The sequence below is a fragment of the Blennius ocellaris genome, assembly GCF_963422515.1.
Source record: "Blennius ocellaris genome assembly, chromosome: 1".
NCBI classification, from domain to species: domain Eukaryota; kingdom Metazoa; phylum Chordata; class Actinopteri; order Blenniiformes; family Blenniidae; genus Blennius; species Blennius ocellaris.
Genome location: NC_137650.1, coordinates 11087759 through 11109719, shown reverse-complemented (window position 1 = coordinate 11109719; position 21961 = coordinate 11087759). Strand labels below are relative to the sequence as shown.

Genomic DNA, 21961 nt, shown 5'->3' with positions numbered 1-21961 from the left:
AGTCCTCCAATGGTTATTGATATAAAATAAATGTCATTTCTGTTCTGTGAAGAGTTTCCTATTCTATTCTATTCTATTCTATTCTATTCTATTCTACACGCATAACACATGGTCATATTGTGGGAGGAAGCTGGAGTACCCAAAGAAAAAAAAAACCTACACTCCAGAGGAGAACATTCAAACTCTTACTATCCAACTCGTGGAAAGTCATGCATGTTTTCACTTTACTTTCTTGGCACCATGAGATGATCTCAGGGGTTTTCCGTATATTCTTGTCTAATAAATGTGTAGTATGGGCAGTCAAATCTAGTACAGTCCTTTACTTTCCTCATAACATGAACTGATCTCTTCAGTTATTATCTCGTAGCATCTATCAATACTTCATGAGAAAACGACAAACATTCACATCAGTGATTATGATGATAGGATACTCCATTAGGACAAGGAATGAGGAAAATATGCTTTCTTATGGTCCTCATTTTAGCAAGTTGTTTGGCACGGCGGTGCTGAAGCTGCAGAGGTTTGTTTCTGTCCAGTTCTTAAGTTCCTCCAGACATGGAGACGATGAAACTGATTTTCCATACTTTTCCAAAGCTGTGTAGGAATCCCACTGCTAATAAGGGACAGGAGGGAATATTCAGCTTTCAGCTGGCAAACGCACTTGATTAAATAAACAGTGCTTATCAATAATGTCAAAGTCTACTGCGAACTTCAACCCTCGCTGTCCTCAGGCCTATGTTGCTGCTGCTGCTGGAAAACCTGAGTTCTCTTCCTCCTTTTGAGGATATTTGCCTCCTTTTCTTTCAGTCAAAGGGAATATCTTTGTCTCTGTCATAGTTTCAAGTTTCCATGGTGAAACACAATAGAGTTAGAAAGACGCAATACTGTTTTCCATTGACTGAGTGAAGTAATCACTGCTGAATGGCAAACACATTGACAGTATCAATGGTAAGGAATGTTATGGCCTTGAGCCGAGTCCACACCTCCAATTAGGAAAAATAATCCCAGTTGCAGCGCATGAATGAGATCAAACAGACACGCTAATAACGTCCAGATCTTCAGGTGCACACGAGCGATCTGGAAAAATCGAGAGACAAGAAGCCGAGAAAAACGGTCGCAGGACAGAAAGAAGGCAGGAAAACCAACATTTTAATTTCTGCGTGTTTTACGGCTCTTTACGTGGCCCTGGATATGAAGAGACTTTCCCTCTAAACAAACAACGCCGCTGACATAGATCTGAGCTGACGTCCCCACTCTGAAACGGAGCCCTTGTTGTTTGTATTTGATCCAGGAAAAATGAGAACGATAAAAAGAAAGGGGAGTGTATACAGAGGCTGATACAAATCAAGAGATGCATTTACATTTGGAAATGAGAAACACTGGGAAACAAATCCAGCAAGTGCCCACTTGAACCCAGGCAGAGAGAAATAAGACAGACATTTCAGTTGGGAACACCCTCTCACAATTACATTGATTGCACCACTCTGTAAACACACAGTACAGACAGGTCTTAATTGCAAACACATGATGGGTATGAATTTACAAGGACCAAACCAAACTCCCTCCAGCACCACCTTCTTTCATAGGCTTGTGTTTGTGTAGCGCTGTATGGCGATGCCTCGTCTCAAATTTCTCCCAGTACACTCTCTGACCCCCGGACGCTGCATGATGAGTGAGGCTGTCCAGGCCACCGTTCCTGCCAACTTACCTCAACCATATCTAACGTCACCGGGCCGCCGGGGCAAGTGGGTACGGCCAGCTCTTCGGAGCCCTCGGGCACGCCAGAGCCTCACTTTAGGGGAGCAACCCTGGCCTAATCAGGTCAATCATAGCTGACCACATGTGAAAGATGGGCCTGCCTACTGACATGCCAATTACTGCCACTCACCGGCAAGGCCGGCGACAGGGCCACAGATTTTACCAATCAAAGCCATCCATCCACCTGGACGGATGGAGCGGAGTAGCCACAGGCAGGCCGTCAGTGGCGGGGTGGTGTCGTGGCTACAGCGGGGCGAGGGTGGAGAGGAGGGCGGGCATTAGCCAGACATCAGTGCCCAGGTAGAGCGATGCGGCTCCCAGAATGGCTCATTTCCCTCGGGGAGAGGGGCAACCTTATGTGATCGAGATTGAGGCAGAAAGGTCAGCCCCTCGTCCAGGAATCCTCTCATCACGGCATCAAATCTTCCCCCTGCCGTTACGTGCCCTCCACATGACGAATCCCAACCGCCCAAACACCAGGATGTTGTTGTCAGTATCTATGGAGATCGACTCCCCTAACCCGTGCGTGCAGGAAATCGTGTTGTGGGTAAGGAGAGGGACTGGGCGGAGTGAACACCAGGCGCCAAACAAAGCAGATGGCTGAGTGTCAGTTAAAAAGGAAGAGCAAGACATCAACGACCACGCTTTCCTTGTCGCCGGCAATTACATGGTAATTGTGTTTGTAAATCTATTAAAAAAAAACCAACAACAACAAAATGGCAGGCTTTGTAAGGTCATGGTGGATGAAAGAAAAATGTGAGCAGAAGAGAAAAAGCAGGAAAGAGAGAGAGAGAGGAGGGAAGAGCGAAAAGGAAAGTCTCAAAATCAGCTTGGCCAAGAAAGATCCATGAGGCAAAAAACAGCATCTGTCATTTTATCTGTGATGGGCGCTCCGAGGCATTATGTCATATGACATATCCATCGTACAGAACGCGCAGGGATACTTCGATACATCTCTTCAGACATTTGACTTGTTTGGAGCTGGGGACAGAGTGCAGCGAATACAACCTGAGGAGAGGAGAGGAGAGGAGAGGACAGGAGAGGAGAGGAGAGGAGAGGAGAGGAGAGGAGAGGAGAGGAGAGGCTATAAAGTTCATGTGTAACCGGGCCTCTCTGCTGGCTCTGGTCTTCAGGAACCGTTGACTGACATGACGACATGCCAACAGGCCAGACACATTATTTCCAAGTATTTCACTTCTTGTGGTTTCCGGAACATTCATGTACGAATACAAAAGCAGAAACAAGAGAGCCTGAGTCTGTTTGTGTTGACGACAACTCACACCGATCACTATGTGGAGAGCAATAGCATGAAATCAGCACACGTTGGCGGACTGTATACCGTATATTATTTTTACATTAGTCAATCATTAGGGATATAAAATTCACATAAGATCTATAGTCACATCCAATAATCTTCAATATTGGCGACGTTACAACATCAGCATATTTTCTTCTATAAGATAGATTGCTTGTTATGAATAGGATGTTTATCAAGACATCATGATCTGCTTGTCTAAACATTGCTTTACACATTTTAGAGGTCTCTGATAAGACCCCATACATGGATTACTCATGCTGAAACTAAAGCATCATCGTTTTGGATTATTGAGTCCAGCAGTCTGGATTTCTAAAAGGAAAAATTGTAAAGAAAATATCCAGTGTGCCACATATAATAGTTAGGACTACAGATAATATGATAGGACCTGGATCGCTGGATGTTGCAAAATGTTGAGGAAATATAACAGATATCGAAGTCTCACTGAAGTGTCAGTGGGTTCTTACTGTTCTCATGTAGATTAAACAGCAGCACTGTTTTGGAGACTGTTTGCCATTTGTGTTTTCCAAAGCCAAATCTCCCCATTGCTATTGCACTAAACTCCAGTTTACTGGAGGAGGGGTGCTTCCTTAATCCTGAGCGAAAACAGTAGCATGAAGGATTTCACACTGTAACTGACATGAGCCCATATCCACACAACTTTGGTCTATTAAGAGCCCGAAATTAGCAGCTTCATTTTTGTAAGAAGTGTCTGCATGTTGGTAGTTCATTTGGCCTGTTTATTTTTTCTTTGCCGCTTCCTCCTGTAATTAGTACGCTGATCTTTGAAGAAAGAGCAAACATTTAGATTAGAGAGCCTGTTTTTCCAACTAACTGATGGAACTTCGGTTGAACTTAAGGAGAGAATCAGTCATCAGACCGACCCACACATGCTGTCAGTTCAGCTAATGAGTCACCGTAATACAACAATACACTCATGTGCACATTTACAAAAGAGGCTTAGTCAAAGGAAGCACTTAAAAGAAACAAACGAGTTGCTTTCTAAACTTGTGAAGTGAAGCTCTTTTTAATTCTAAACTACTTATTTTAGAGAACTTACACAACACTACTAATACATTTAGCAAAGAAATCAAGTTTAGAGGATTTATCTGTAAAAAAAATATCAGCCGTCCTTCAATCTATTCTCAGTTAAAATCAATTTTGTTCTGTGTGAGAACTGTAGACATACAGTATGCTGCAGCTGGTACAGACGGCACTTAGACAGTTAATCATAGGCTGTGATAATCAAGGATACATAAAATATCCTATAATATTTGAATAGAGGGACAAAGCCACCAGGTTACACTTTCATGTTCTCACACTTTCATTGACCAGCACTATTCAACTCATCCTTGAAAGAAGTGAAATTAATTCCAATTATGCTAAATTTACTTTTGATCAATAATGTATGCCCCCGCCCCCTCACCTCCGTTTGTGCAGTGGCAGTAGTGGCAGCACTGGTACATGGAGCTGTCTGAGCCTGAATTTACATTCACTCCTTTATTGTTTAAGAAAAGGAAAGGGGGTGAAACAGCAGTGCTGGTGGGGTTTCTTGCTGATCTGTGGCTTTGAACCCTGAGTGGCACCTGTGCCTTGATGCCGGAGCCAATATTGGATTTGGCCCAGGTCACACCTCAGGGCGGTGGGTTAATGGCCCACTTTGCCAGGCACACAGAGCTGCTCGGCCCCACGTAGTCCATCCCGCTGTCTCAGCACTCCTCCCTTCACAGGAGAAGTTGCAGACGGTGGGGGGGGGGGGGCTGTACTGCATGTACCGGTATGTGACAACACACCAGTTAACATACTGTGTTTTACCTGAAACAGCAGCGGACTGTGGGAAAACATTGCTCAGCATTCACATTAAAAGGAGGAAGACCAGCCCCATGTTGGTTGAGAAACAGATAAGCTGTTCACGATGCAACATTACTCTATTGTTTTTATTACTTTGATCCCGGAAAAAAAATATCGGTTTAAACTCTGATGTCTACGCTTCAGGCAAAGAGGACATGTATATAGCACAAGAGAGACCGACTGTTGACAAAATGAACAAAGTGGCGAATCAAAAGCTGAAGCAGGTGTTGTTTACTTTAAAGTTAGAGACGAGAAGAAAGTTAGCAGGAATACCGGTGAGTTTTATTCCTTGGTAGCTAGTCATGACTCAAGAGTCCAGTTGTGTTTGATAAGAGCAGTGGGCCAGTGGGTCCTGTAAAGAGGATCGCAGTGCCCCTGGTGGCCCTGCTCTCATTACGACTGACTGAGTGAAGGACTCACAGGTTTGCTGACTGACATCCTTAACTAAAGGCCGGGCTGCTTTGGCTGACTGGCGGAGGGCCTGACTGACTCACTGGCTGACTAATTTACTGACTGAAGGACTGACTGACTGGCTGCCTGGTTGATTGACTATGTGCCAAGAAGCAAAGCTTTCCCACATGTTCTCCTCCATGCCGCATTTTGGTCGGGGAACGCTGCCTCGTCCCTCCACAGTGTTTACAGTTTTGTAGCCCAGCCGTGGGAGTGCAGCCTCGCTTCATCTCTACACTCGGCCTGAAACGCCTCTCCTACGGCCGCCATTAATCAGCAACAGAGACTTTCTCTCTCCTCCTCTCTTGCCTCTCCTTTTTCTCGCTCCTCTACGCCCACAGACATGCTGGATGAGGCCATTTTGAAAGAGTTAACAGATGTCGGCTGATTTGCCCCGGGCTTTCTGACATTGCCCGAGTGATGTATTTGATGTGGAGTTTATTCAGCTCTAATAAACGTATAAAGAATTAGAATAATAATTCGCAGATGTACATACCCAGATTATAAGCCCGGGCTCTTCTTTGAAGCACACGACGCAGCTAAGATTAACAGAATCAGGGGAGAAGGATGAAAAGGGTTTTGGTTCAGTCTGCCGATAATCACAGAGGTCAGGATGGACTAATACTGCAGCTTTATGTCCATGCATCGACACAGATGGCCTTTGTTCCTATCACAGGTTTCCCTCTCACTGTAAAAATGCTGAACTGGAGGCTGCCGTTGTCACTTTAAAAGAAAGAAAAAAAAAAAGCAAAACAAGGAGGCGAGTAAAACACACTTGCTCTATCTGTTTTTTTCTTGGCTCGTACAGGCTTTTGTTAATTTGTCATTTTGTGAACAGCAAAAAGAAAAACTGAGAGAATAAAAGAGGAAATACAAAGGAGGGCGAGTGAGGTCTAGCATTCTGATCATGGTGAAAAAAAATGAGGGAATTACTTCCAAAACAAACAACTTCCATTTGCTTCACAACTAAACAACAACAAATCTCAAAAATGGCCAGTTGCAGAGCATCTTAATACCCACATAAACCATAAAAACAGCTACACAGCTCCATGGCAATGCATAGCAACCGTGCAGAATTTCAGTCAAGGAGAAAGAAGGCAAAAAAACACCTTATTACTTCTAACTCCTGCAAGCCATTTTGGTCTCCAAAGGTTTTAGAGCGCCGCAGGCCATGTGTCTGCAGTGTTTCGGGAAATGACTTGCCTTCGCACGAACACTGCTATGTTCTGCAGCACTGCTGCCCCCAGCATCCCCGCTCAATTTCTGTTTAACCCCTTCCTGCCTTCCCTCACACTGACTCACTGCAACAGAGAGCTCACACCCAGCACAATACTGTCACATTGTTCAGCCTCCCACAAACCAAGGCAAATCAGACCAGCTTTTTCACGAGCTAACACATTAACTCCACGTCTAATTTGGCTACTTAAGCATGTGATGGCTCTTAACAAACACAGTGCAGGAGAAGGCGTAAGGTTGCACAGGGAAGAGAAAGATGGAGAAGAAGAAGAAGAAAAAAAAAAGAAGCCTCCTGCTCCATTCCACTTGATCTACTACAATGTGCGACACAGTTTGCACACTTGAGTGTGTATCAACGGTGGATTAAATCTGCAAACTCGTTGACACAACACATAATTAAAACATCTTGCTCGAGGTCAGGAATTTTCTAATTAGTAGTGTACTGACAAAGCTGCAATTCCATAGCCCTGAGTTTCAAAGTCCACAGGTTACCGCTAAGATGAAAGCCGACCCTGGAGCACTAGTCTGCAGGGCCGCTCACACAATTCCTCAGAAGACAGTCACAGGGTCACCAAGCTAAAGAGTCTGCTGCACCCGGAACCTTGCTTCCAAACAAAGAACTTCAAACTTTCCTGCCTGGAAACACAGTCTTGCTTTTGTTTCCCCCCCCCTCTCTCTTCCTCTCTCACTCTCGCTCTTTTAAACCTGAGAGAAACAAAAGATTGTGTGAAGGCAACTAGAGGAAAGGAAAAGAAAAACATAACATTGTTTTTAATCTGTTTAATTAAAATGCTCTAAGCTTGGCTAGCTGAACAACTTGTTAAATACTACAAAGGCTTTATTCGGTGGGTCTTTGCAGCTAAACTTGGTAAAACCATTTACGATTGTTTCGTAATAAAATCTTGTCCACAATTTATTATCAATCAAATGATTGTAAAGCCTTATTGTCTACAACGAGAACAGTACACCAGCAGAGAAGCAGCAAGTATAACATGATGCGTTTGCTGTTGTTGTGAATAGCTAATTATGTCCTTATTTGTCTGAAGATCATAAGCCAATCAATAATCCACTGGAAAAAAAAGCATTAAATCCTTTTCTTTCACAATTTTCACAGAGAAAACGAAAGCGACTAAAAGCCGGTGAAACAGCTGGCCCGATAACCTGGACAATTAACACGGGCCAAGTATCTTTGGCTATATAAAGTATCAGAAGTAGAACTTTTTCACCATTAAATATTCAAGGCGTTTCATATATAAAATGAACCCAATTAGAGTTAAAATAGGAGAAGTGTAATGAGTCTCTAGTCAGAATGCTTGTCTTCAGAACTGCTCGCTAATGAGCCCTTGTTGGTTTTACACACTTTACTTTCAATGGTGTGGCACTGTCATTTCTGCCGGTTTTAAATTTTTAATTCAAGTTGAATGAGAGGGTGGTGACTGAGTTAATAATCGAGGCACCGGGGTGTTTTGCAGCCGATGGATAGCTGGGGAGAAGTTGCCAAATGAGGCTCGTTGTCCACCCTTTGATGTCTTTTGCGAAACGTTACAAATAGGAACAACCAGTTAACAAAAGCCAATCAGTTCAGAGTGGCATCGAACGCAAATGACCAGACTAAGAAGAACGCATCCTGCAAATGGCCTAATTAGGGAAGTGACTTGGCTAGCAAAATAGTACCAATAGTACCGAATAGCTGCGGTAACAGACACTGACTTGGGAACTAGCGGAGGCACCGTGTGATGGTTCTCGTTGCGCCGCAGACACGTGCCGTGCGCCGAAGTGTCAGTCTTCGCATAAATCCTCATATGAGTACTGACACATTTCACTTACAAGAAAAGAAACGCACTGAGGGGGCCCACAGAAGATATGCAGATGGAAGAGATGAGAAAGCACATTTATATCGGGAGTTGGCGCTCGCAAAATGGCCCTTGATCTCAAATTGACATTAATGGGGCCATTTTTGACATCATTTAGCCATCACAGGCTCCTTTGCAGCGTCGCTGACACTGGTCCCCGCGCACCTGATGTGGCGCTTGCAAAAGTGTGAGCGGCAGGGAAAAAGGGGGCTGTCTGAAGAGCAGGTCTGATTAAAATCTAGGCTCTTCTGGGGAAAGAGCAGAGTTTCATGTTTTATATAGATGTCCCAGAAAGCCGAACCGAAACTTTAATAGAGTGCCTGTGCGAACACGCTCGTGACCCCCAGTGTCATTGTTTTTGATCCAACAAGCTGCCAGGCTGAGAAGAGTGTTTTTTTTGCACCATTTTGGGCATTTATGATGTTCATGCAACTTTAAAACAATACCCTACTTTATAGAGTACTTCCACTAGTTCTTCTGTAGGCAGCAAAGTGGATTGTTTCCACAAATGTGTTTGGCAATTCAAGACTTAAAACATTAAAATACACTGTCAATTGAGAGGGGGTTAAAAATGAAAGGCAGTGCAGCAACCAAAAAAAATTGGACTCAGTTAAAGAGTTTCTCATTATAGTTTTGCAGGCACTTTCCTGGAGGCCTCATTCCTCCCATCAGATTCGTCTTCCGCAGACCCAGAAGGCTTCCTTCCTACCTGCACAGCATTTTGGCAACCTGCTTTAAACCACATACAAGCGCATCATTTTCCAAGCAGCTGTGTGCGTGCATGTGTATATAGAGCTTATCTACATATTGACTTGGTTTAAACCCACACCCTTGTCTGCCATAATAATTACACATCTTGTAAAAGGAAGTACTCAATTCTTCCTGCACCTGAGGCGGGCGGCTTCAGGAGATGCCCACCGGCGCCCAGCAAACACACCTCTGGCGCTGCCTCGTATCCAAACAGCTTCAGCACACACCTAGAGCCATTGCCTTCCATGGCGTAATGGCGCTTTCCTATTAGATGCTACAGGAACAGACCGAAAAATGCCAGTGCGAGTAACTGTGTCTACGCCGTGTAGGAACAAAGCTATTTCAAATGGCCAAACAGGTAATAAAAGCAGCAGGGGCCTGTTTTATAGTTGTCAGCAAGTCAGACCACACATGTGCAGTGACCTCGGTCCAGAACTATATGCAAACACACAACGGAGCAGTGGTGTGTAGTGACACAGGCCAGCCCAGGAGGCATGTTTACTTTCTGTGCCACTCTGGACCTTGTGCTACGTGTGTGTAAAAATGTATCCAAGAGGCCAGCCGGGCTATTTTTCTTTTCTTCCAGAGCTTAAAGTCACATCTCATCACTTAGGACTGCCACAATAATGTAATCACAATACTGATCTGGGGTGTTAAGAGGCCATATTCGGCGACCCAAAACTCCTCCCCGAAGTTCTATGAGTGGAGGACGTTCATTAGTCCAACAAATACATAATTTATGCAGTCTAAAAAATACATGTGATCATGAATCAAAAGCATAATGAGAGGCACAGAAACATTGAGGTTCTCTGGTGATGCCCATGCTTCGTTTGAGGAAGAGAAAATAGGGGTCAAGCGCTGCAAAACATGTCAAACTGCAGTAACTTTATTCTGGCTTGAGAGAAGAAAATCAAAAGAGACTGGCTCACAATCAACAATCACAGTAGAATGATTTTCATTCGACTCTAAAGGGATTGTGTGAAAGAGTTGCATATTAATTACATTTAAAATAGAATACAGCATTAACACACTGAAAAAAAAAAAGAAATATCTCTGGGATACTGCGGGATATAAACAATGGGTTGGAACGCCATCAGGAGCACACAGCCTTTCCAGCAACACCAGCAGGAGCACAAGCATAAACGGCACGAGAGCCAGCAGCCTTTATCCTCTCTCCATTCAGGACAGAGAACATCCATGTGTATGGTGGGGCATGAATTCTGCTGAGATTATTTGTCAAAAATGCCTGAATTTCACAGTTAATTGGCCTCCCTAATTAGCACAGGATGTCTAATTCCCATTGCAGTCAGTGTGCTAAATGGTAAAGCTTTAGTAAGCGGATGCCATTCTTTCTTTCGTCTGAGCACAGAGGTTCCCTGTGCACGTCGGGCAGCACTGTACATTACACACCCAATGATCGATTCTAAATCTTAATTAGGGAAACGACAAACAAGCAAGGGGACTTAATGAACTGTGTACCTTGTCAAACAGCTGGCTGATTATATTTATTGAGATATATGTAAAATTTAATGATTTGGGCAATTAACCGCCAACGCCTCCTGTAATCTCCGAGGGACACGACGGGGCCAGGGAGGCAAAGCACCGGGGCCACGGACCTAATGGAAAGCAGCTGACAAATATTTGTCATCCCCAGTGTGCTGAAACCGGCATCGGCGGCTCCGAGGACCTTGTGCTCAGAAAGAACGATGTCACACAAATTCCACTCCCCCGCGTGCTCCAGTCCCAGTCACTGGCGCTCCTGGAGAAAACAGCTCTCGTGGTGTAATGAGAGACATTGGAGGCTGGGACCTCATTTCATTTAACGATCTGAGATGTTCTGCAAAAACAATACCGAAACATAACAAAGGATATCTGAAAGTGGGCCCGGTCTTTATTATCAGTGTCGTTTTTTCACGGCCATCCATTTCTAACTTCTTTTTTTTTTTTCAAATTGGTCAAATGGAAAGCAGTGGAAAGCGAGGGGGAAAAAAAATTAAGCTGAGCCGAAAAGTGCGACTTGGATTTAATATTTTATAATTGCCAAGGGACATTCTAAGATCAATGAATTTTTGCCCGGGACGCACATCAGAAAGAGATGTACTTCAGTCTTTTTAGGGAACATTGGTCTATTTAATTCCAGTGTCTGATGCATGTGAAATATGCCTTCCATGGCCTCCTTCTTCTTCCCCAGGCACTGCTGCAGGCAGACATTACCACTTTTAATGGGCCGCCATGAGAAGAGGCAAGTCAGCCAATAACCCATCCTCGCTAATGGATCGCCTTGTTTGTTCTCACACCATTTTCTGAAGCTAATTTTAGACGTTCTGTTTTCCTGTTAAAAGACAAAATAGAGGACACTGCATCACAAACATATTTTAACAAAAACAATGCAATAAATGGCCCTCAGAATGAAGGATGGAATGGGAGTCGGAATAGATGTGACAGTCATTTGCATGGATTGTGTCTGTCATGTAAAGTAGCTGGTGGCTGGTGCGGGTTAAGAGGGTGGCTCATGTGTAAGTGTAAGTTGAAACAGGACCCGGTCCCATGGGAAGCAGAGAATGAGGCGCTTCTGAGGCCTGTAGTCAGAAAACCTCAGAGAAATGAATAATGGGGGTGGTTAACAGCCATGGCTTTCAGGGGCGAATGATCACGTCAATTCTAAACTACATAAAAACAGTCAAAAATATATTCAGCTGCCGTGTGTATGAATTTAACCACAATCATTAGAAAATTCCACCTCACTCACCAAAACAAGTTACGGGTTGAATTAAAGTGAGGGATGTGCTACTTTGTAGAGACCAAGTACAAGTTAACGTACCCTATGCTTAATTTGCCAGTTCCAATCACTGAATTGAGTAATATTGCAGTATTTCCACCTAAAATGCAGAATTTTGCCCCCAAAAATGCATTTTCCTATCTGTTGAGCAAATCCCGTAACCAATATATAGTATAGAAACACAGTAAATAAAACTCACATGAGTCCACCATTACGTTGAGATGATGAAAGACACTTGGAATACACTGCTGCTGCACAAAAAGATTCAAATATAAAATGAAGGCCAAGTGAGCCGTGCACCTTTGGAGAGACCACTTTTGTACTTTGAATTGGTTTCGAATAACTGCAGACGTCTACACAACACCCTTTTAATCAAACATCTACACAGACTGATCACCAAGTAGGATATATTGAGTAAAATGTTCACTTTTGTAATGATGTAATATCTTGATCCATTTTGTCTTTCTAAAGTGTTATATTGCATTTTGACATTTGTGTTGAATAAGCGTTTCCTCCCGCCTGACGATTGAACTGAGCAGAAGGTGCATTCATATGAAGTCGGTACGAAGTTCCTATTAGCACTTTGTATGTCAAACTTCAACATAAGTACATGAGTGCTGTAAAAAAAAAAAGAATAACAATGGATAACTGAGAGATGAATAACCTGTGAGTCGCAGCATTCTCAAATGTCTTAAATAACTCCAGTTTTTCATTGATTATCTCCATTATTATTCATTATTTATTTCTGACAATTATTTTTATCTATCTATCTATCTATCTATCTATCTATCTATCTATCTATCTATCTATCTATCTATCTATCTCTCTCTCTCTCTCTCTCTCTCTCTCTCTCTCTCTCTCTCTCTCTCTCTCTCTCTCTCTCTCTCTCTCTCTCTCTCTCTCTCTCTCTCTATATATATATATATATATATATATATATATATATATATACACACACACACACATATATATATATTTATATATATATATACACACACACACATATATATATATATATAGAATATACATTTATATTTATTTTATTTTCATACATTTTGGAAACATTATGTCATTAAAGTACAAAACATTTTGTCATCAGGACCAAGGATCTGATATCATAAATGCATGTCTGTCATTTGTAAAAACCCCGACTGGCAGAAATATCAATTAAATTGTATATAATTTGGGTGATTTTTATTGCTTTCAGACATCCTACCTCCATAAAATTTGATAAAGACCTGGTTATAGCAGTAAAAATGATTTATTCTGACATGCATAAATAAAAGCACCCTTTGCTCACGTTTTGAAAAGTAACACATCGCCACAGCAATGGCTGCCATGGAAGGTGCTCAACCACCAGTGGGAGCAATTGAAGGGTCACTCTGCCGATCAGACTGGAGGATAAACAGCTGTAAGAGCTGAGCCACAGTCGATCCCTTGTTTTGTCCTCCTTTTCACTTTAGATTAGGTGATTTAAATTGTCCAACACGTTTAGCAGCCTGCCCCACTGAAACACAGTGTTTTCAAATGTATATGTTTGAGGTTAATTTCTAATGGAATTGTCATACATACATTACTGATTACATATACGACTAAGGTGAATGTGTGTCTGCAAGTTAGACAAAGAAAAAAAACTGCGTGTGATATTGAAAATGCACAACGCTGGGGATTTGCTAATATGCAGTGAATCAAAATGTGATGTTCAATTATTTAGCATGAAGTTAGAAACAGCAAAGAGAGGATCCGTGATGCACACCTCCTCAGCAAAAAGGCCTGAATCAGACTCTGAAAAACTCAAACTCCTCTCTGTGCTGGCATTTCTGCCATCTAGCTGCAGTATTTTGCCGACTCCATACATAACACCACCACTCCGCCTTCCTGCTGCCCCCTCCTCTCCATCCTCAGCTGCTCCTGGAAAATCTTTTCCAGCGGTTTTCTTCCATCATTCACCGGGATCAAACCTTGACAGCTGACAAGAAACTTAAAGTCAAAGGAAAGATAAAGTCAAACGCACAGCGACAATATAACAATGAGCGGCCGGCTACCTTGTAACATAACTGCACAGAACAACCGGGGTTGAATCTAACAGTTTTACAAGAAGTCCTATAAATCAAGACAGTACGTCACACAGAGGAACAGGAGTTTCTCACATGAGCCTCAACAAAAAAAAAGAGCTCTCCGGTCTCTCCGGGGCTCCACCATGTACATTTCAGAGGCTCCGTGTTGACAACTTCATTAGCAGCTCCCACATTCTGATATTCTTGAGTTGTTCGACAAAATTATTACACGTTGAGAGCGAGTGACTGGAGGCCAGAGCCTCCGTCTCCTCCAGGATGAAGGCAACTCAAGCAGTCGCCGGGTGGAGGAGCCGCGTCTGAGGCGTTTTCTCTCCCTACCCCTGTGAGTGGTGAAGGCGTAGGATGAGCAGAGTGGGTTTGCACAGTGCGGTGTAGCACAGCATGGGGGCCCACGATGTTAGGCTGTCCCCACGTCCCTGGCCAGCAGGCTAGCTAGAGAGCCAGCCATTATCTGTCCGCCTCCATAGCAGCGAGGCGGAGAGGACGGGTGGGGGGGGGATGCAGTAAATTTCATTCTTCAGAAATTTAATTATATCAAGATTAACAAGGGAGGTAATTAATTTCTTTAAGATGGGTATCTTTAAAGTGCCCGGGGCTCAACTTTGTTGTCAAAACTGTATATTTAACCATTATTTCAGGGCAAAGTTTTAAAGGCAGGAATGAGGGGGGGATCACTACTTTGCCATAAATATGGATACATAGGAAGTTCTTATCTAAATAAGGAGATTACAGTGTTAACACAAGTGCATATTTGTGTACATGTAGAAAAAGCAGCATCACAATGTCTCTGCATCCACTTATTCCAAAGCAATCTGTTGAATGTGTATTCACAAGGACGGCTGAAGTCATCTGATGAATGTCTTTAGCCGGCTGGATCATTGTATTGGTGTGACTCGGCTGGTTGCACACAGACAAAATATGCAGGCCGCAATCCATTGAAGTAGCTCCTCAGCGGCACAAACACAACCGTGATCATCTGTGATTATTTTCAAGACGGATCTTTAAAGAGACGAAGACAGCGCGCCGTGACACTCTCGCACAAGTGAGAGAGTATTTTTTTTTTCCACATCAAACCTTTAAATTATATGACAGCGTCACAAATGGTCTCAAACCTGCTCCCAGAAGCTAATTTTACAAACAAGATAACCCATTTCCCATGTAACTACCTGCATAAACGCTTTACAAAAGCGATGAAAAGCATGGAGAACCTTGTGTAAAGAGAGGAAAAACATAACTCCATGTCACACCCACAACTGACGGCTGAGGACGATCGACACAAGCAAACACACAAGTTAAACAGATCACATTCACTACGACAAGCGCATTTAAACCAACCTGCTTGATTAACTGTTCTGACCTGAGAATTAACTAATTTACTTTAATACTTTAATATTTGTGGTGGCATCAATACAAATGTGCTTGATCCTTTACATCCTATAGGTTGCCAGTTGCCACCTGTTCATCTACCATAAAAAGGTGTGTGTGTGTGTGTGTGTGTGTGTATGTGTGTGTGTGTGCGCACTAGGCTGCTGGTCGGTGTCCATGTAATACAACATTTAAAGAATCCAGGGTTTGCCGGTAAAATATTGTACCGACTATTCCAGGTACTGCATTATCTCGTCTTCCTCCTATTACTATCTCTCCCGTGAAAATAACGTAAAATGTCCTACGCCTTAACAAATCCTCAGAAGCTACTAGTGAGTGTACACACAGCAGCACAGAGTTCATGGTCACTAAAGGAATGATCCTTAAGCTTTAATAAATTCTTGATTTTTCTTTTTGTTTCAACTCCAGATTGCAAGACGGCAATAAAATGTGGTGCAGACAGCCAGGCTATCTGGATTACTTCAGTGATGACTTACCCTGGAGATAAATGTTTTCACTCTCTCCATGAAAACTCTCAGCATCTGTAACAATGATAATCAAAGGCATTGATGGCATTATGAAGACGTGGTCAGATTGGCTCACTCTGAGAAAAAGTGATTTTGGACAAAAAGAAGAGGTCAGCTAATTACTTTACCACATGACACAACTTTTGACATAAAAGATTACTTATTGGTTAAAGCTGTGAAAGTCAATTTGATGATCATATCAGCTACATAGTTACCTATTAGATTTGTTATATTAAGTATGTTGGAACAGTCACATTGATCTTTAGCCTTGATAAAAGTAGCCACATTATAGGCTGTTGTGTTTTTCCCCCCTCATCATTCATGTTGATATGTATTTACTCTATATTGAGTGATTTAGATCTGATCTATTTCCTGCCGATACCATATTCAACGTGTCTGGTTCATACATGACTGATTCAAACTACTTTAACTTCGCCAACTCTGGTCTATAGTCCACACACAATATGCTATTGCGTAATTTCAAGACTTATGAGATGTTAATAAAAAAGTAACATTGTTACACATTAACATCGTGCGCGACTCTATCAGCTATCTTACATTATATTTAAAGTAAAGTTAATGCAATCGCGAGCTGAAGTCCGTGAGTAACACAAGTGGTTTGCGGGAGGCATTTTACTATTTACTGTTGAGCTCAATTGGAATGGAAAAAAAACAACTGTATATGTTATAATTGAAGCAAAAAAAAAATGTATTTATCGTTTCATGCTAATTCTATAGCTGCATTTTAAATGCTTTAACCCACAGTGCAAAAACTCCTGGTGGGTACCACAGCACTCTTCATTGTGTAGGGGAAGGGAAAGTTGGCAAAGTGCACTGTGTTAAAGCTCTAAGAACATATGGCATCTGGCCAAGGAACCCCTGTAACCATTCTGAAGCCTCAACTCTCTCCTTTGTGTCCTCACTGGAAATGCAGAATTGCCTTGAGACGTAAAGTCAAACTAACAATACAATCTTCTTGACATTATGAAACCAATAGCAGCCTCTCAGTGCCCTCTTTAATCATATTTATGTAGTACGTAGCGAGAGGGAACCCACACAAGAATCCTTATGCTTCATTACATCCTGATGTAAGTCATGCTAAAGTCATAGCATTCTACTTCGGATTCCACCCTGAACTACTTTCCTGGTGAAATAAATAAATGAACGCAACAGCTAATCAGGGGTTAATGTCAATGCATGCTATGGGTTTAACGAAAAGCGCTCTGCATGTTTGAGGGAGGTAAGAAGAACATAGTTGCGTGAGTTGTCTTCTACATTGTGTGAGGTCTGAAGGAAGACGGGAGAAGGAGGAATGTGGTGGTACAAAACTGCAGGGATCTGTAGTCGGTACAGTATATTTTAGTTCCATACCGGCAAAGCAGGCATGACTTTTTAACCAAGTACTAACCCCAGCAGACTCTGGGCAGAGACGGGGCGGAGGGGGAGCGACCAGGAGGAGGAGGAGGAGGAGGAGGAGGAGGAGCGAGTGTTTCCCTTCACGCTGTCGCCTCTATGCTGTGTTCAGTTGGGCCGTCTCCTTCTTAACCAAACAGCCTGGTTGGTCGAAGTCCTCCGAGTCCTCACGCCGCCCCTCCAGCTCCGGAACCCTCTTACTCTCTGAGTTTCCTGTTTGTCTGGTTGAAGACCTGGCCATTTTACTCCCAGGCGGCACATTGGGAGGGACGCAGGAGGAGGAGGAGGAGGAGGAGGAATGGGAAAAAGCACGAGAGAGAAGGACAGAGGGGAGGTTGGCGGGGAGAAGGCAAGGGGAGAGACACTGAACACTCCCGAGTTGGGATTGATTTACTTCATTAACCGAGATTACAAGTTTAACTTACAAACCAGAGGTCAAAATTTCTCATTAACAAGGGGACCGTGGAGAACCTCGGGGCTTGGAGACCACTCTTATTACTGACTACACATTTCAATCTGTCTTTGATGTTCCATGTCTGCCTTTCTACCCCCTCTTTCCCCCTCCTATTTTTTGGCAGCGAGGTTGATTTTAATTGTAGCTATAGAACAGAGCATAGTTTGCCTGTAAGCCAGCCTCCACATCTGTAGTGAGTGCAGCTTTAGTGATATTGGGTGCAGTCCATAGCTTGGGGCTAATTTTAATGGTCCCCCCCCCCCTCTCCCTCCTTCATTGGAGACTCAGATTGTTTTCCACGTGATTCCTGTTAATTTAGCTGGAGGAAAGGGCATCAGTTTTCCTTGTGCTTTTCCCCCCTCTCTCTCCATGCCTCTCACTCTATTGCCTCACTCCTTCTTTCTGATCTACAGCCTCAAAGAAAGAAGGTGAAATGAATTCAAATGGAAAAAATAGACTGTGCTCACTATTAAATCGCTCGCCTACCTTTTGTCCCTCGCATTGCGCCTGGTCGAGGCAGATAGGAAAGAGCCAGTGTGGCTGTACAAACTGGGGCAATATAGCTGCTATTGTCGCTTTTTACGTCAACAAACAAAAGCTCATCCTTTGATGTGATAAATGGCCTAAGTGCCTGGATGATAACTGTGAGCTCGTAAATGTGTCAAGGATGTTTCAAAGCTCTGAGCATGTGTAACACTGTGGGACGTTGTGCGTTAAGGCACATTTTCACATTGCAGAGCCTTATAATATTAACCTTAGATATGCAGGAGAAGCTCTATTTGTCTCCTGCGAGCTCACAGAAATGTAATTTGAGACGATATCCGCCAAATGAGAGGCTCAAAACGCACACAAATCAATGGACGGAAATGAAACAGTAAAATCATGTTAAATGTGTGAAAGCACATATTATGGAGGGTGTGATGGAATAATCATTATGAATAAAGGTCTGTTTGACAGTCTGTCTCCCATCCCCTTTTCACGAAGCTGAAATCCACCTTCATCTCCTCTACATACAATATGCAAATGTTGGCATGGCGAGGACTCAACAGTCTACGTATGTCTACGCTGTAACCACTCCATATCATGTTCATTTTTGTTTCTTTGCCAATTGCCGAGCAGCATTACAATCAGAAAACCGAGTGCTGCAGAAATGAGTCCTGAAATGCAATTTTATTTCCAGCATTTCTGGTTCCTTTGCCCTGAAGTCAATTGATTTTTACCAACAAAAAAAATAATGTTTTGGTAAGAAGCCTGAAATAAGGTTGATGATTAAAATTTAATTCAACAAGATATTACATATTAATAAATATTCTCCAGTACTTATATTGAAGCTTTTATTCTCTTACATAAGATAGTCGCCAACATGTTGCTAAATCAGATTACAGCCAGGTGACATTAAGCCATCATAACAATTTTGCATAATTCTGCTCATACAACAATGTTGTTTCGTCTTGAAAACCATTATATATACGGTACACTTTAACAGTGTCATGATAAAAGGAAGGATTAATTGAAGTGGTAAAGATGATTCAAGAGATAAAGAAGAGGTGATGTAGTTGTTGTGGTTGCTGCAGTTTGCTGATGGAGTAACATTACCTTTATCTTCTTGCTATTGGTTGGCCATCTAGCTAAATTGATGATCTTGTGTCAAATATATCTAGTACTGTGGTAACAAACACCTTTTGTGAGGTAGCTAACTCGCTCGAGCCATGCTTGTAGTACCACTTTGTGGCACAAGATGGTGCAGTGAGTCACTCTCGTTTATATTCCGTTTTTAGCACAGCAAGTAAAGAAGAAACAGGTTAAAACTATGAACACTACAAAAGCAGACATTCCAGGTGACTATTAACTAAAAAAACAACCTTTTTCTGGACAGTATTTTCTTGAATGCTACAAAACCAAATTGGATAAAGTAGTCGTGTTGATACTTTGAGATTAACCTAGAAACATATAATGTAATTCAAACAATGTTTTACTGGGAAACTAACCATGACATTTCTAATGTTGAAAAAATTATCAGCACATTTTTATTTAATGCTTTATTCTCGATAACTATGCTTTTTCTCAACTGATCTAGTATTTCATTGATGTTTACATCTTCTGGCAAACATCTTGAGGGCAAAGGCTCACCTGACACTTGGTCACATTTCTGAGAAGTGGTTCTCTGTCACTGAACTTCTCCCTCCACAGGCAGCTTACACTTGACTTTCATGCTGAACTCGAAAACCTCATGTGTGTTTATTGCCGGGTGGCGAAGGCAGGATCAGGATTTCAAGGTACAGGGTAGTATGTGTTGTGTGTACTGGTGTGTGGCCCCTGTCTGTGCTGTGACCAACTGCTGGGGCCACAGCAGGCCCCCCATACAGTGAGCCAGCCAGCAGCTCCTGCCATTGGCTCCTTGGATCTAATCCACCCCGAGGAGCCCTGTAAGACCCCCTTTGTTCCCTCCTGCAGACTAGATCAGGCTGGAGACAGACACTCCAGTCTTGACTGGCTATCAGTTTCACAGCCTGTGGCGATCCACATCCAGGCTCAGGCCCAAGTCCGGCCAAGCCGCCATCAAATTAAAGGTGAGTGAATAAAAGGTCGGGGGTTGGAGAGGTGAGCAGGGGGGGGGGGGGGGGTGGCGGAGCGAAATTGTGTCACCTGAATTCCGTCACAGTATGAACAAGGCAGACAGGCAGCTTGAGCCACAGAACGAACAAGAAAGAGTGAAGGAATATCGAAGAAGAGGATTTCAACAGGAGCTCTGCCTCTCAGTGAGCAGCACAGGATCTCAACAAGGCCATTATCTGGCTCCTAATTTGAGCTCTGGCACAGCACTGAAGGGCTGCCTTTGTCTGGGATTAATGCGGAAAGCTCAGGATGCGATGTCAGAGGGAAATAATCAGCGTGGGCCCTTCATAACGCTGGCTGCTTGTGCTCCTGGCCAGGGCCCCCCGGCTCATTTCTGTGGAGATGAAATCTATGACAAGCCCCTCAGTGAAGCTAAGAGCAGGCAACAGTCCAGTAACACCCACAGGCCTCCAGGCATCCTGTGACCCCCTTAGAAAAGTCACATTCACTTTGCTCTGGAGAAGGGAAAGAGAACGCCGCGGGCGCTTCCAGCCCATGTGAAATGAAGAAATGTGAGGAGGTGAAAACGAAGTGAAAATAAGTTAAGATTCCTCCTCCGCCCCCTCTGCAATCACTCCAGAGGAGGGGCGCACGGTGACTTCACTTCATTATGCTTCTAATTAAACATATACAGGATGTTTAAAAAAGGGGAAAAAAACACACAGAAATAAGAAAACAAACCAACCATAATGTATATTCATATTTATGTTGTGTAACTGCATTTGGGAAGGCAGTTTAAGAAAGCAGCTTTTTTTTTTATGGAGTAGAAGGTCGCAGGCTAATACCCATCAGGGTAAAACATTCTGAAAGAGGTTGGCACTGTACTCAAGGACCAGAAGTAATGCTTTTATTTTGTTATTTATGCTTTTTTACTGGGTGCATTGCTATGGTCCTCTGCAGCATACTGCTGCTAAGCGAAGTATGTGAAGATGCAACTCGATAAGCAGGTTATTAAAATGACCAATTGACATTCAAAATTCAGCCTTATTTTAGATTCATCATATTTACAGATGAATATGTGGAATTTAAATGTTGCCCCTGCTGCCTAAAGGAAAATGTGACTTGGTACAGCAACTGTGCATGGCTCCATGTATAACCCTATGCGAGAGAAACGTGATACTGCAGTTGTTGCTTATGGAACTTCCAGCTGTAAAGGTTTCTTGGTCAGTTGGCCTTGGAGATTTGAGTTTTCAGACATGCTGCAGAACTGAATGTTTAACAGTTTTGGCATCAAAAGCAATATCTGATTTAAAAGATAAAAGATACATTGGGCACTATTCTTTTAATAAAAATGGCAATACAATACGTGCTGCTGATGTGCTTGTGCTTGTTTTTGTGATCTTAAAGGCAAATAATCTACTAGCGAAGTATGACACATCGTCAAAGGGTTTGAGAAGCCCACTGATCTGTTATAATAAATGTACTGTATTGGGTAACTTCTCAATTTCTTGCTATTTCCTCTAAAGTAATGATGGTTAATTAATGATGGTCACGAAATACGTGATGAAATTATTTT

The 21961-nt window shown here is 42.8% G+C and overlaps 1 protein-coding gene across 1 annotated transcript in view; it reads right to left on the bottom strand.

The window, feature by feature from the left end:
- The window catches only part of LOC308131759 (transcription initiation factor TFIID subunit 4), a gene marked incomplete at its 5' end in the record, with an annotated part of 102025 nt that overhangs the window by 2104 nt on the left and 77960 nt on the right, over positions 1–21961 (bottom strand). The window lies entirely within an intron of this gene.